The sequence below is a fragment of the Sitophilus oryzae genome, unplaced genomic scaffold, assembly GCF_002938485.1.
Source record: "Sitophilus oryzae breed Bouriz unplaced genomic scaffold, Soryzae_2.0 scaffold_1590_pilon_pilon, whole genome shotgun sequence".
NCBI classification, from domain to species: Eukaryota; Metazoa; Arthropoda; class Insecta; order Coleoptera; family Curculionidae; genus Sitophilus; species Sitophilus oryzae.
In genome coordinates, this window is record NW_022146270.1 from 2,025,195 (window position 1) to 2,039,849 (window position 14,655).

At 30.1% G+C, this 14,655-nt stretch overlaps 1 protein-coding gene across 2 annotated transcripts in view; it reads right to left on the bottom strand.

The window, feature by feature from the left end:
- The window catches only part of LOC115879961 (proton-coupled amino acid transporter-like protein pathetic), a 56,656-nt gene extending 49,449 nt beyond the window's left edge, over positions 1–7,207 (bottom strand). Inside the window, exon 1 of one of the 2 annotated variants that reach the window (XM_030897028.1) lies at positions 7,060–7,207. The gene's annotated coding sequence lies outside the window, so the exon portion shown is untranslated. The remainder of the gene's footprint in view (positions 1–7,059) is intronic. The other variant, XM_030897031.1, reaches the window with a different exon arrangement.
- Positions 7,208–14,655: the final 7,448 nt, after the last annotated feature.

Sequence of the window (14,655 nt, forward strand, 5' to 3'; positions counted from 1 at the left end):
TTTTGAGATGCACCCGGTATATAAAAATGATAATTTAGTTATAATTGGTCAAATTTATAAAGCAGAACTTTATTTCACTTACCGAAAAGTCAATATCTTTATTTAAACCTTACTCACCCTGTATGCAAGGACGTAAGCTAATAAATTATTAAATGCACGACATCGGATGTAAAGTTATAGAACCATAAAGGGAAAACCTACAGATATGAATTGAAATTTACATAATTATGTATGTGCATAATTCACGTATTGTATAAATACAGAAACTGCAAAATGAAAATAACCAGCTCAATACAGTATAAATAAAATTTCAAGTCTAGTGATTTTGTCTTTTTAAAATAAAATAATGCCATTTATAATTTTTAACATTTAAAAGAGTCATTTCAAAAAGTACAAATCATTAACTTTTGTTGTTTAAAAAGCCTTTAGATGGTTTGGTGAGTTCAAAGACACTCAAACAGCAATGCTTTAACTTTTTATGTAACATTACTACCTACAATATTATGTATAAAAACTTTCTAAAAGGTTAATGACCGAATCTGACTAATATTAACTGATTTAAACAATAGAGATATTTAGTTATGTTAATTAACCATTATTTAGATACTGTTCGACCTTACTAGAGATTGGTAATAATCATGGTGTTTAATAATGTAATAAAAATAACAAAAACCCTTTGAAAATAACAATATATTATACATATATATATTAACAAACCATTACAGTAAGTCTATCCGTTCTGTAGCTATACGAGGCATCCGTAAGGGGGGAAACAATATTCTCTCGATGTTTCTTGTAAAAATTAGACGACGCGTCCCATCAATAAAATTTCGAAAAATTTGCAAGTAGCTAATGAAATGAGTGGGCGGAGTGTTCTGCGGTAACATAAAGCGCTTTCAGATGGAACGGACCGTCCGCGTCTTCGAGCAAGTAACATGAGTTTATATGAACAGTAATGAACAATTTCACATGGGTCGCGTATGCTCCGTCCGGTGCTGTCCTCCATTCACGCAGTTGTGCAGCTCTGAACTGTTCAAGAACGCGATACTCTCACTCCATTCAATTGAGTCATAAAGTTCAGAACTGTTCCGCGCCATATGGAGGCACCATGCAGGCTATCGCGCACAGCTCCTTTCAGAACTGTTCTGAGTAGCCCAGGGCGTAAAGCTCTGGAACTTGAAATTCGCGGATGGAGAACAGCAATGATTTTGTCCGACGGCTATCTATATCCTAAATGGCTAGATTGTAGATTGTATGGGAGGGGGAAAGTTAACCACCGCAACCTTATCAAAGCTTACAAAATTCTAGGAATGGCTAAATCTTCGTAACTCTGACACCGGCATATTTTTTGACATTGATTATACCGGATGCGTCTCAAAAGTGGCTCACCCCTATAACTTTTTTATTTTTTCAGATAAAAATACGAGAAATGGTATGTTAGTATATGACATAAATTAGGATTGATTGACGTATTCAATTGTTTTTGGTCACTTCCTGTTTCACCGGAAATGACTACAACTTTTGATTTTTAAATGGCACCCTCGGTATTTTTTTTACTTTATTCGATAGAAAATGACATTCTGAATAGAATATGTCAACTTTTGACATTCTTGCTTAATAAAAAATATTATTTTAAAATTCAGTCTAGAGTGCAATGGATATGTTAAAAGCACTAATTCTTAATCAAGAAGCCTTGGAAAAATAGATTTGATCGTCTAATGTTTTTAGTGTCTTGTCCAGGCCAGTTAGAAAATCCTCAAATCGTATTTTTAATTATATCTAAATTTTTTCAAATGGAACGAGAGCGGCTCATTAGCATATCTGGAAAAAGCATATTTTTACAAAAAAATTTGATACCACACACTTCGCACCCTGAATCAAATAAATACGTTTTTTCACATATAATTGTGTAATGAAATAATATATTACATCAAATCGCACTTCTTGATTAACTCTAATTTATGAAGGCCTTGAATCAAACAGTAGCAAGTTTTTATATAATTAAAAAATCATATTAATCTTGTTTAGACTAAAAATGTCAGGCTTCTCTCTACAGATATCATAAATTAATATTTTGTGATAAAGCTGACTTTTGACTTAGATAATTTTGTAATAGGAATTATTTAACATGAATTTATTTTTAGTGTCAAATTAAGACTGATCCAGGTACAAAATTATAATAAACAGACGAAAATATTTTTTCATACAGCAGTCGATGTACCTCTGAATATGTACCGTACGATGGAAAAAATGGCCTCCAGTTGGCTTGGAAATGACGATCGATGACATTCTCCATGTTACGTTTAAAGCTGGCTACGCTTCACGAGCCAACGCAGCAGTACGATTATGTTGAATTACGACGAAATCGGATGACATTTGACAATGTTGTATCACAAAATAAGATATTTTGTGATCAATCCAAGTTTATCCTTTTCCACAGTTGCAATAGATACCATTCAGCGAAAATTTAATTTAAATTTTGTATTTTATTTAAATATTGCCTCTATCCCTCCCAGTCGCAATTTCTAGAGGCGCCACTGATGATAATACACCAGATTTTCTCGATAAACATGTCACTACTGTTTGTAAAAAGATATTTTACTGAACATTAAAGTGAACGACTTTGTTATTGTATCGGAGTATCAAACGATGCTCTAGAGCTGATATAACACTTAAAAATAGTATACAATAAATACACAATAAATACAGTTATTTGGTTCAAATACAATTAGTAAATAAAATAATTAACATAAATATATAACCTAATTTAAGGGACGAAGAGGAATATTCTGAACTGGATTAATATTTTGCCCAAGGTACCTAAATCCTCATAGATAGTGTATCTCAAGAATCGGCGGTTTGGTTGCTGGAAACGGCACCTAAGCTTAAGAATTGGCAAGGGCCGGGACTGGTTGCAGTGAAGGGAGAAAATATCCCAAAAGAGACGACCATCACGGTCTTTCTGCCGAGGAGCAAGGGGGAAGACACCACCTACAACTGAGCCTTATTTAGGCTCAGCCGCTCAGAACTCCAATGTAAGATTTGGTAAGGTCATCGAGTTGGCGAGTCATCAACTCGAGGGGAAGGGTCATGGTCAGGTCCTCACAATAGGAATTGACCTCAAATCCGAGGAGGCGATAGAGAAAGAGGGATATATCCTCTATTACAGATTCGGGACAACACCGGTATCAGGTCTAAGAAGAGATCAAGTTAAATAGGTGGAGAAAATGGAGACAGATCCTCCAGCCTCCACCTCACGGGTACCTCAGCCGGAAACAAGCTCCTGGAACATCTGTTGTCAGAGATGAATGGAAAATACCCTGTCCCCCCTACAACATGTATGATGGGTATGATGAGCTATATCTCAAGGACGGGAGACACAAGACACAATAGCTCTTTAAGGTCGCAGTGGGTTCTAGTATAGTAAAAGTTAGTTTCCTTAAGTCTTGTAGGTATGTTTGGAACAAATCTATTTTTCGGTATTGGAGTTAATGGCCTCCGATTCATTGCATTAAAATATTATGTATACAGGTGTTTGTTTATATTTTTTGTTTGTAAATTGCGAAATCTTGACACAATTTCTTTGTTTCTGTTTATCACCTACTTAAGGAAACTGACTGCTACTATACTAAGAATAATTTCATTAAAATTGCGCTAAACAATCAATGACCAAAGAAAAATATTTCAATTCGAAACTGTTGTTCTAATAAAATTTCACATTTAATAACCTCTTCAATGCACTTTACTGATATAAATACATCGTCATTCCCTTGGGCAAAATATTGATCCAGTTCTATAATAAATTACGTAGATAATTTATAGCGTTGTGTCAAAAACACAGTGTAACCTATTCTTTAACACATTGGTGTGTGATGCCTGAACTTTTGTTTAAATTCTATAGGCTATTTTAATACATCAAAATAGCATTGTTCTCCTAACAAAAAAAAAATTAGAATATAAATAATAATTCATTTACGTCCCAAAATTAGCAACCTAAACTAATTTTTAAATTTAGATACTATTTTAAAAGAGACATCAGCGACGGTTGGTAGAATTTCCCAGTAAAATCTCTGGTAAAATGTAAAAAAACATGCATAATAAAGTTATTGTTATGGGTGCATAATAATACCATACAATCGAAAAAAAATGGCGTCGAAGACAGCTGAGGAATGACAATCGATGATAATTTTGGTGATGTCAAGTCCTAGACGTCATTTACTTAATCTTGACCCGAATATATTGTCCTCATCAAAATTATCATCGATTGTTTTTTTTTCGATCATATACGGTACTTTTGGTAATAACATACACTAGATTCAAGATAGAATTCATAATTCCCAGTGATATGAATAATACCATGACTTGTTTTTTTCTCTGATAAATAATTAACATCTACCGGGTGCGTTTCAAAAGTGGCTCACCCCTATTATAACTTTTTTACTTTTTCAGATAAAAAACGAGATTTGGTATGTATATGACATAAATTAGGATTGACTGACGTATTCAATTGTTTTTGGTCACTTTGTCAAATTTCAATTGTTTTTGGTTACTTTATTCGATGAATGACATACCATATGTCAACTTTTGACATATTCTCATATGGTTTATTTGGAATTGTAACATGCGGTTCATAACGACAATTTGACTCGAAATACCAAGTGTGTGGTACCAAATTATTCGTAAAAAATGCTTTTTCCAAACATGCTAATGAACCACCCTCGTTCCATTTGAAAAAATTGAGATATGATTATAAATACGTCGTGGGCATCTTTAAACCAACCAGGACAAAACACGAAAAACATTAGACGATCAAATATATTTTTCCAAGGCTTCTTGATTAAAAATTAGCGTTTTTAACACTAATTTTTGAAATTTATGAAAATGTAAAAAGTTGACATATGATATGTCATTCTATTCAGAATATTATTTTCTATCGAATAAAGTAAAAAAATACCGAGGGTGCAATTTAAAAATCGAAAGTTGTAGTCGTTTCCGGTGAAACAGGAAGTGACCAGAAACAATTGAATACGTCAAGCAATCCTATGTTATGTCATATACCATACCAAATCTCGTTTTTTTATGTGAAAAAATAAAAAAGTTATAGGGGTAAGCCACTTTTTATATTTTGTATTAAAAGTTTAAAAATAAAAAGTAATAACAACTTAGTAAGAATTTAATTATAAAAAAATAAAGAATAACATTCCCAACAAGTGGTGATACGAGTCAAATAGAGAACTACAACATTTGGTGGCAGCGACTACAAGATTGGTGACGACGGTGGTCCAATCCAGGATCACGACAGTACCTATTTGATTTAACTAATAAAACAAATTTCAAAATTTTAAAAATATTTTTTGTAAAACCAATAAGAATTTTTTCGGGGGAAAATTAAATAATGATGGCAAGTTGAGCCGGGAATTGATAAAGTTACACATAATATGCTATATAATTTGAGAATTTGTGATGGCGGAAATCATGATGCAATATACTTCAACGGTTTCAGCGTAGTATTTCCAGTCAGGAAACCGGTAAAGATCCGATAATAATAAAACAATAAAATTTACAATAGTAGACCTAGTAATAATTTGTTGATATTTATTGAAAAGAATTTTAAATTGCGTTTTTTTCATGTTCATTTTTTCGTGTGCACTACCAACGCAATTTTTGAGATCCAAAAATAATTAATTTTGTTATTTTTTTTTTAAGTTTTGTCATATTTTATTGAAAAATCAGTGACATCAGTGAAATTACAGCGATTTATATATTTTTAACTTTTTTGCCTAAATAAAAAATTAATAGCGTTGTATTTCATAGCGATTATGATTTTTTTGACAATATCCAAATGTGACCGTGGAAAGAAATATACTTTGATTAGTTTGGATGTTATATTTTGGTTGGTATTATTAACTTCTTTTTAGACAATTTTATTTTATAAAACATTTTATCTTATTCATAATATTGCATAATACTGGCATTGTTATCAGCAATAACAACCATTAGATTCCAAAATAGAATTCCTAATTCAATAATTCACACTGAAAAACATGACTTGCTTTTTTGTCTCATAAATAATTCAAATCTATAGATAAATTTTATGTTTTATAATATATTAACAAATAAATGAGAATAAAATTATTTTAAGGATTGACCTTAACATTGAAATTTATTCTTATTTAACTTGATTAATAAAACAAATTTCAAAATTTTTAAATATATTTTTTTTGTACAATTAATCAGAAATTTTTCGGGGAAAAATCAATGTAAATAGTGATAGGTAAATTGAGTAGTTTTTTTATATTCTACATGTGAGAATTTACAGCGAAAATCATGATGCAATATACTTCAGCGGTTTCAGCGTAGTATTTTCAGTCACGAAACCCGTAAATATATCCGATAATCATAAATTAATAGAATTCAAAAAAGTAGGTAGTAATAATTACCTAGTTGATATTGTAAAAAATCATAGAATTAAATTCATGCAATAATATAAAGGGTTGGGACGTCAAATGAAAACATGATGCAATACTTTTCAGATCTTTCAGAAAGAAGACCGGCAAAGATTCGATAATAATAATACTAAAATAATAATCAAATTTATCAAATTAAACTTGAAAATATTAATAATTGTGTCTTAAATCTTAATACACTGAATTAAATAATATTTGATATAAACATTTGACAATGCTGCAGGAGATATTTAATAAATTTTTGTAAAATAGGTTGGAAATTACTATAACCCTTTTAAAAAGGTATTCCTTGCGTTGTTTTTCAATTATCTATCAATTATTAGTACCGATCTTACATGTTTATGAAGTATATTATTTCTTATTTCTATGAAAATTATTAAGTAGGTATATTTTTTATTATGCTGTTATTTTTTATTTTGCTGTTATTCAGGTATCAAAAAAATATATCAAAATTGATACTTAGGTACTTGATAACGAATATATCTTTAAATGAAACCATATGTCACTTATACTTATACCTTATAGAGTTCACTTAAAATGCCACTTTTTTGCTGAATTTTGTTTACAAAATTGGTCAATTTAATTCACTTACCTTTAAATTAACTGTTTAAAATTTTGGAAAAACCTAAATCCGAATTGTAACCTCACAACTGCAGACCACGCGGTAATTCAAGAGGATCGATAAGATACGCGTCGACTAGCCATGCCGTCATAAACTGAAACGAAAATTTTGTGCGGCCGCGTTGATATCGCGTTCCGCTTCAGGAATCGGCCAATCCTAAGTGACGTAGTGTCGTAACCATGACGCTGCACAGGTACTATCCATTACATACTTACCAGAGCCCACAGCGCGAATCTGATGCAACTTCGAAACTTCCAGAGTAAGTTTCTTTATAGATAGAGCGGAAAGATTAGGGATAGGCTAAAGCCCCATACTCACACTTCGCTACTTCACTTCCTTCCTTCGTCGCGTCCCTTCGTCCAAAAATCTTATATTTACTATGGGAAATGTCGATTTTATGCGATTGTGTGTTCCTTCGTCCGTTTACTTCCTCGAAACGCTCCTTCCCCGTACTGTCGGTTTTTGGACGAAGTAGCAAAGGAATTATCACGAACACAAAAAAAATATTAAAATATATAAAATATATTAAATATATAAATCGATCTTGGATTTTATTCGTAGTTGATTTCTTGATTTGGCAGTACGTCTGTACAGGGTGTTCCATTTTCGTGTGTTTTGCAGGGTTTCTCGTTTATGAGTCGAGATACAAAGATGCGGTTTTCACATTACGCTGTTACTTTTTTATGAAACTAAGGATGCTACATACAGATATGTCCTAGCTCTCTTACTTCCTAAAATACAGGGCGAATCTGAAATTATTGCATTTTTCGATCCCCTTTGTATCATAACTTATCGAAAAGGTGAAAACGGTCTTTCGTACAGTTTTTCACGTAGAATGCAGTGACGTAACTATTTCTTCGTTGGAATCTGTCTTTTTTAAATTGACTAAAACTAAAACACGGGCGGTGGGTAAGTACTCAATAGGTAGAACAAAACAAAATCAGGGTATCCGGTATATACCTGTACATTTAGATGAACAGTCTAATTTTATAAAAGGTATTTTCAACGACCGCATAGTAAATACATAGTATAATACCAGTAATATCAAAATTACGAGTATATTTACAATATTCCTTATATATATATATATATATATATATATATATATATATATATATATATATATATATATATATATATATATATATATATATATATATATATATATATATATATATATTTATATTTCTATTCCCGGTATTATACCGGGTATTTACTATACGGTCGTCGGAAACTCCTTTTATTAAAATTAGGATGTTCATCTAAATCTACAGGTAGGTATATATTTTTTTTTTTATACATATATACATATATACCCAAATTTTATTTATCTACAAATTGGGTACTTACCCACCGCCCAACACTGATCCTTTTCACCTTTTCGATAAGTTATAAGATAATCGAGATACAAAGGTTATCGAAAAATGCAAAAATTTCTACTAATTAAAAAATACAAAGTAAAAGAAAGAAATAAGAAATAACTTTGAACTAAGAAGTCTAGGATAAATCTGTGTGTAGCATATTTAGTTTCATAATAAGTAGAACAATGATGTGAAAACGGCATCTTTATATCTCTACTCATAAACCAGAAATCCCATAAAACACACAAAAATGGGACATCCTGTACATCTAGCAATCGCCAGTCGATATAAAAATAATTCACACACAGTAGTCTAAAAAATGGAAGAAAAAAACAATATTGTCCTCATATTTGCAGTGCCGGACTTAGGCCTAGGCCAACTAGGCCCGGGCCTGGGGCGGCAGATTTTTAGGGGCGGCAAATTTTGAGCATACCAAAATATTTATCTTTTTTTTAACTTTTATTTGTTCATAAAATATTTCGAATATAGCCTTAGCCGATTACATATTTATTTACTTAACTATTATTATTGTTTAAATATATAATTCGTTTGGATTAATTTTTACTGCATTGTGCCATGCATCCAGTTAATAAATATATAAATACCTCGAATATAAAAAAATAAATTCAAAAACATTAAAAAATGTATCAAAAACACGTTGGTCTGCACGAAATGAAGCTTGCCAATCACTATCTTTGTCTTCCAATGAAATAAAATCCCCGCTGGAGTCAATTTCTGAAGACGATACCGAAAAGCCTAAAACCAGATTAGATGCTTATAGTCTCCTTAAACAATTCAAAAGCCTAGAAATGGGTTTTATGGCGATATTTTGGACAGACGTTTTAAATAGATTAGATGCGGTCAATAAAAAGCTTCAAATGGTGGATATTGCTGCAGATTTATATAGCTCATTGGAAAAATATTTTTCTGAAATTAGAAATCTAGATAATACTAAATCATTTGAGGAATATGAAAGAAGGGCCATAGAATTGTTCGGTGAGAAAGAATATGCGGCAGATAAAAAGAGAAAAGTGAAACGGAAACGACAATTTGATGAAACTAGTGATAATGAAACTCTATTTAACGCTAGGGACGATAAATGTATTTAATGTTATTATTGATAAATTAATCCTTGAAATTTTTCCTACAGGAAAAGTGCCTACAATGACTTTTCAACCAAATTTGGTTTCTTTAGTGATCTACTTTAAGTCTTGACGACATTACCGATAAGTCCAGACATTTAATAACCTGTTATCCAAATGATTTAGATGAGTCAATGCCTAATGAATTAATACATTTTCGTGAATTTATAAAATGCATTAAGTCAGCAAAACCATCTGCTAGAGAGCTTGTTAAAGTAATTTATGAAAAAACGCTCAAGACCTGTTTCCAAATACTTTCATAGCATTAAGAATCTTCACATGTACTTTTATTACTAACTGTTCTTCTGAACGCTCGTTTCCTGCATTGAAACGTATTAAAACTTATTTACGGTCCACTATGGAAACAGAACGTCTAAATCATTTGGCAGTTTTACATATTGAGTCCGACCTTTTAAAAATTATCAATTACGATGAAGTAATTGATAATTTTGCGAACAAAAAAGTACGTAGGAAACCTTTATAGGTATATAAGCAAACCTTATAGTTTTGTTGTTCGTTTGTTGTCATTTTATATGAATATTTTAATATTTATTTTATGTGCTGTGTTGATCTATTCTGTTGTTGGTCCTGTATTCAAATAAATGTTTTTTTATATCCGTAATTTTTTTAATTAAAAAAAAATTTTAAGGGGCGGCAATTTTTTTTTGGCCTGGGGCGGCAACTTCGTTAAGTCCGGCCCTGCATATTTGTGAAAAAATACATGTCCATATTTATGTAATCGTAGCGACAAAAATAAAAAAAATAGAAATAGTGTGCATGATGCCTTTACAAAAATATCTGAAGAAATGGGGATTGACATCAATTTAATTAGTATGTCATATTTCATAGTTTCGATATAAATTACATAATAAACTTTACTCTATTGTTGACTCGCCTTGTACATTCATACTGATATACCTTGTACATGATACTGAAATATTCGGATTTATTAAAATATAATTATATATATTATTAAAATTCAATTTTTATTTTTGACAGGACAAAGAATTGCAGTTCAAATAAAAATTATGCGCCTTTCAGATTTTTTAAAAATTTTAGACATGTAGCTGCTATATTAAAATATATTGTGGTGTGTTGTTGCATAATCGACTAATTTCCAAGCATCGAATGGACGAAGGAAGGAAGCGAAGGGACGAAGGAACGAAGGCATTTTTTGGGATTTTATAAATAAATAAATAATATCCGTATGCCACTTACAAAACATCAATAAATTAAATTATGGTAATAATTATCAAACCAGTATTGAGTCATTTTGATAAAAACAACCACAGTAAATATTTACTTATTCGCGTGTTAGTTGCCATATGCGTTATATTTATCAATTCGTCAATTTTTTTAAAGATGTACAATAATTAGTGGAAAATAATATTTATATCTTATCAATTAATTCTCTACACATATATATATTATAAAAGAGCCAGTCATTGTGTTTTGCAAAACGAAATGATCTGACTATCTATAGAGTATTCTACAGATACACTGGGTAAGCAAAATTTACAGTGGATTTATATTTTTTTTTGAAAAACGTCTCTATCCTAACCTAAGCAACTTTCAAAATAAGAAATAGAGAACGAGGGGCTACAAATATAATAGATCCCCAATCCCCACTAGGCTGGAGTAAATCCCCATTTAGCATCTTGGACTCCCCTGTTTTAAAGAAAATTTTGAGGTATGGGTATTATTTATCAATTTACTTTTATATTTATACTACTGACGATTTGACTTCTGGATAGTTTATATAATAAATTAATCTTCCAAACCATATGTGTATACTATTAAAATAATAACTTCCTCAATAAAGAACCTTAGTAAAGAACCTCCATTTTTTAAATTAATGTACTGCGTTTTGTATTTTTTAGTACTTCTTTTATTAAAAGTTTCTTTTTAAATTTACCAAACCAAATACTAGTTAATAGTTTTATTTTATTTATGTTATATAATTAACTTATGGTACTAAATTTGACAATAAATTTATAGTAAATATTGGTATTACCATTTAGTATTAAGTAAATGGCACGATTAAATGTACTTATATCTCTCGATGAATAACCTTATTATTTAAACAGAGTAAACATTAATTATTATTCTAATAAAAAATAAATAAAACAACGAAATAAAAGTCCAATTTGCAAACGCACTAAAAAAACGAAATCCAAATTAAATATATATACGCACTAGGCATATAGAGGGCGTTTCAAAAAATATGTGCCATCTCTCGTGAAAAGATTCCTTACGTAAAAATAAGATTTGTTTTTCACATCAACATAGGTCCGATTCTGCTTTGTTTCGTAGCTACAGGGTGTTAAATCTTAATATAAATATTTCGATTTATTATAATTTTCTTCCAAGTAGTTTTAGTGATTCGAATGAAATTTTGAGGGTAAAAGTTACTATAAGTTACTATATTTTAATGCTAAAAAAGTGTCGATAAATTCATCAGGAACGTGTGTATGGGTAATCACTGGAATTAAAAAAACATGTACGCCACTGACTTTTTTTTCTTCTGATATCAAAATTGTGTAGGCCGTTTAAAGTCAATTAAAAATTATCTCATGATATTTTGTCGAATTGGGTCTCCTTGATGAGATAAACTCAATTTTATTAATCACAATTAATGAATGATATATTTTACCTAATAATTTATTATTAAATATTATTACTATTAGTTATTATTACTATTAGTCCAACCTACAGAAATTTCAAATATAAAAATAATTCTACTTAAGATAATTACAAAAAACCTAATTTTAAAAAGTTTTAACATCCTGTAACTCTAAAACTATGCATTTCCATACCCATGTTTATAAGAACTTTTTTTCATGTTTTTTGATGAGGAATCAATGAGTACTTATTTAAAACTTTCGCAAGTTAATGATATTATTTTTTTTAAAGGTTACTGACTTGGATCAAGGCAAATTAATAAAATTGAGTTTATCTCATCAAGGAGGCCGAAATCGACAAAATATCAAGAGACAAATTTTAATCGGCATTAAACTGCTTACACCATAGACTTAAAATAAATTTAAGTCTATGGCTTACAATATTTCGCTATCAAGAAAAAAAAGTCAGTGACGTATATGCTTTTTCTAGAAAAATATTCCAGTGATAACCCATATGCACGTCCCTGGTGAATATGTTTAAACTTTTTTAGTTTTAAAATATGTCGAATTTATAGTAACTTTTACCATCAAAATTTCATTCGAAACGCTAAAAGTACTTGGAAGAAAATTATAATAAATCGAAAAATATTAAGATTTTAACAACTTAAGATTTTTATTTTTTGTAAATTCCCAAACATATGTTTGATAAAATTTCTGGTTACTGATTTTGAATTTTGGTTCTTGAATTTGAATTTTGATTAAAAACAAGAAGCAACTTAGATCTTTGGGTAGCTAGCTTTGATGCAAATATTTTTAAATATTCTCTCTCTTCAGTGGCCTAGTAAGCAACAGAATTTCTTAATTACTATTACTATTTTACTACAACTATTAATACGTTATCAATTATAAAGTTGCATCAGCATATGCACTTCTAAACTATTTAATAAATTAATAATCGATGACATATAAAAATGAGGTTCGCAAATAACATAAACTAACATTTGTTTGCATGTGAAATTTGAGCTGACGACATTATCATAGTAGATATTATCCTTGTTTATATATTTGTATATTATTCTAAATATCTTGAAATTAAAAGTCTGACTGTGATTTTTTCCTTATTAAATAATATTCAAAATGAAATAAAAATTTTACTTGATGTTTATTTTTCTGTACAATTTTGTATTTTAATTTATACTAGTACCTATACAGGGTGGTCTGAATTGTATTCCGGAAACTTCGGCAGCACATCCTGCAGATAAAAATAGGTAAAAAAGTTCGTATAAATGTATGTCCTAAAATGCTTGGTTTCGGAGATACAGGGTGTAGAAGTTTAATTTTTATTTCGATTTCTTCCAAATAATTTCTGAAGTAACGTCAATATTTGGGTGAAAATTGGTGTCTGGAAGTTTTTTGACATGAGAAATTTGATTTTGATGTCAATATGACTTCTACTTGTAGAGGGCGCCACCTACATGTATTTTAACTGTTTTGAAGAGTAATAACTTTTCGTCCGTACCCGTATAAAACTATGGCGTGAAAAAAAATACATTTCCATGACTTTCTATGTAAAAAATGTTTCTTGGTAAAAATCGCTACGAGCAGCCGTTCTCAAGATATTTAGAATGAAAATAGTCAATACAAGTCATCATTGACGAAAAATAAACATGTTGAGTAGATATAATAGTTACCTGACCGAAATAATAAATTTGGGAAATTTTTATTTTCTTAAAATAATCCTAAACTTTTATGTGAAGAAATGATGATAAAACAGTTTCTGTTGAACTTGTGGCACAAAAACATTTCAAATTTATGATTTCAGTCTAACAAATATTTAGTCAACATGTTTAATTTATGTCAATGATGATAGGTATTGATAATTTCGATTCCAAATATCTCGAGAACCATTACTCGTAGCGATTTTTACAAAGAGACATTTTTTACGTAAAAAACTTCGTAAATGTATTTTTTTTTACTCAGTAGTTTTATACAGGTGCAGACGAAAAGTTATTACTCTTCAAACCAGTTAAAAAATATGTAGGTGGCGCCCTCTACAAGTAGGAGTCAGATTGACAACAAAATCAAATTTTTCATATCAAAAAACTCCCAGGTACTAATTTTCATCCAAATATTGACGTTACTTATCACATAAATTATTTGGAAAAAATCGAAATAAAAATGAAACTTTTACACCCTGTATCTCCGAAACTAAACATTTGAGGAGATACATTTATACGAACTTTTTTACTTATTTTTATCTGCAGAATATGCTGCCGAAGTTTCCGGAATACAATTCGGACCACCCTGTATAGTAATTTCAGTACAGTTTATGGCTCCAGGAGTACAGTAATAAAATAAATAAATTTGATCAGGCATTAATCTAATACTAATTAATTTTGAATTTTTTTAAAACATAGTATAATTAGGGTTTCCAATTTTCGG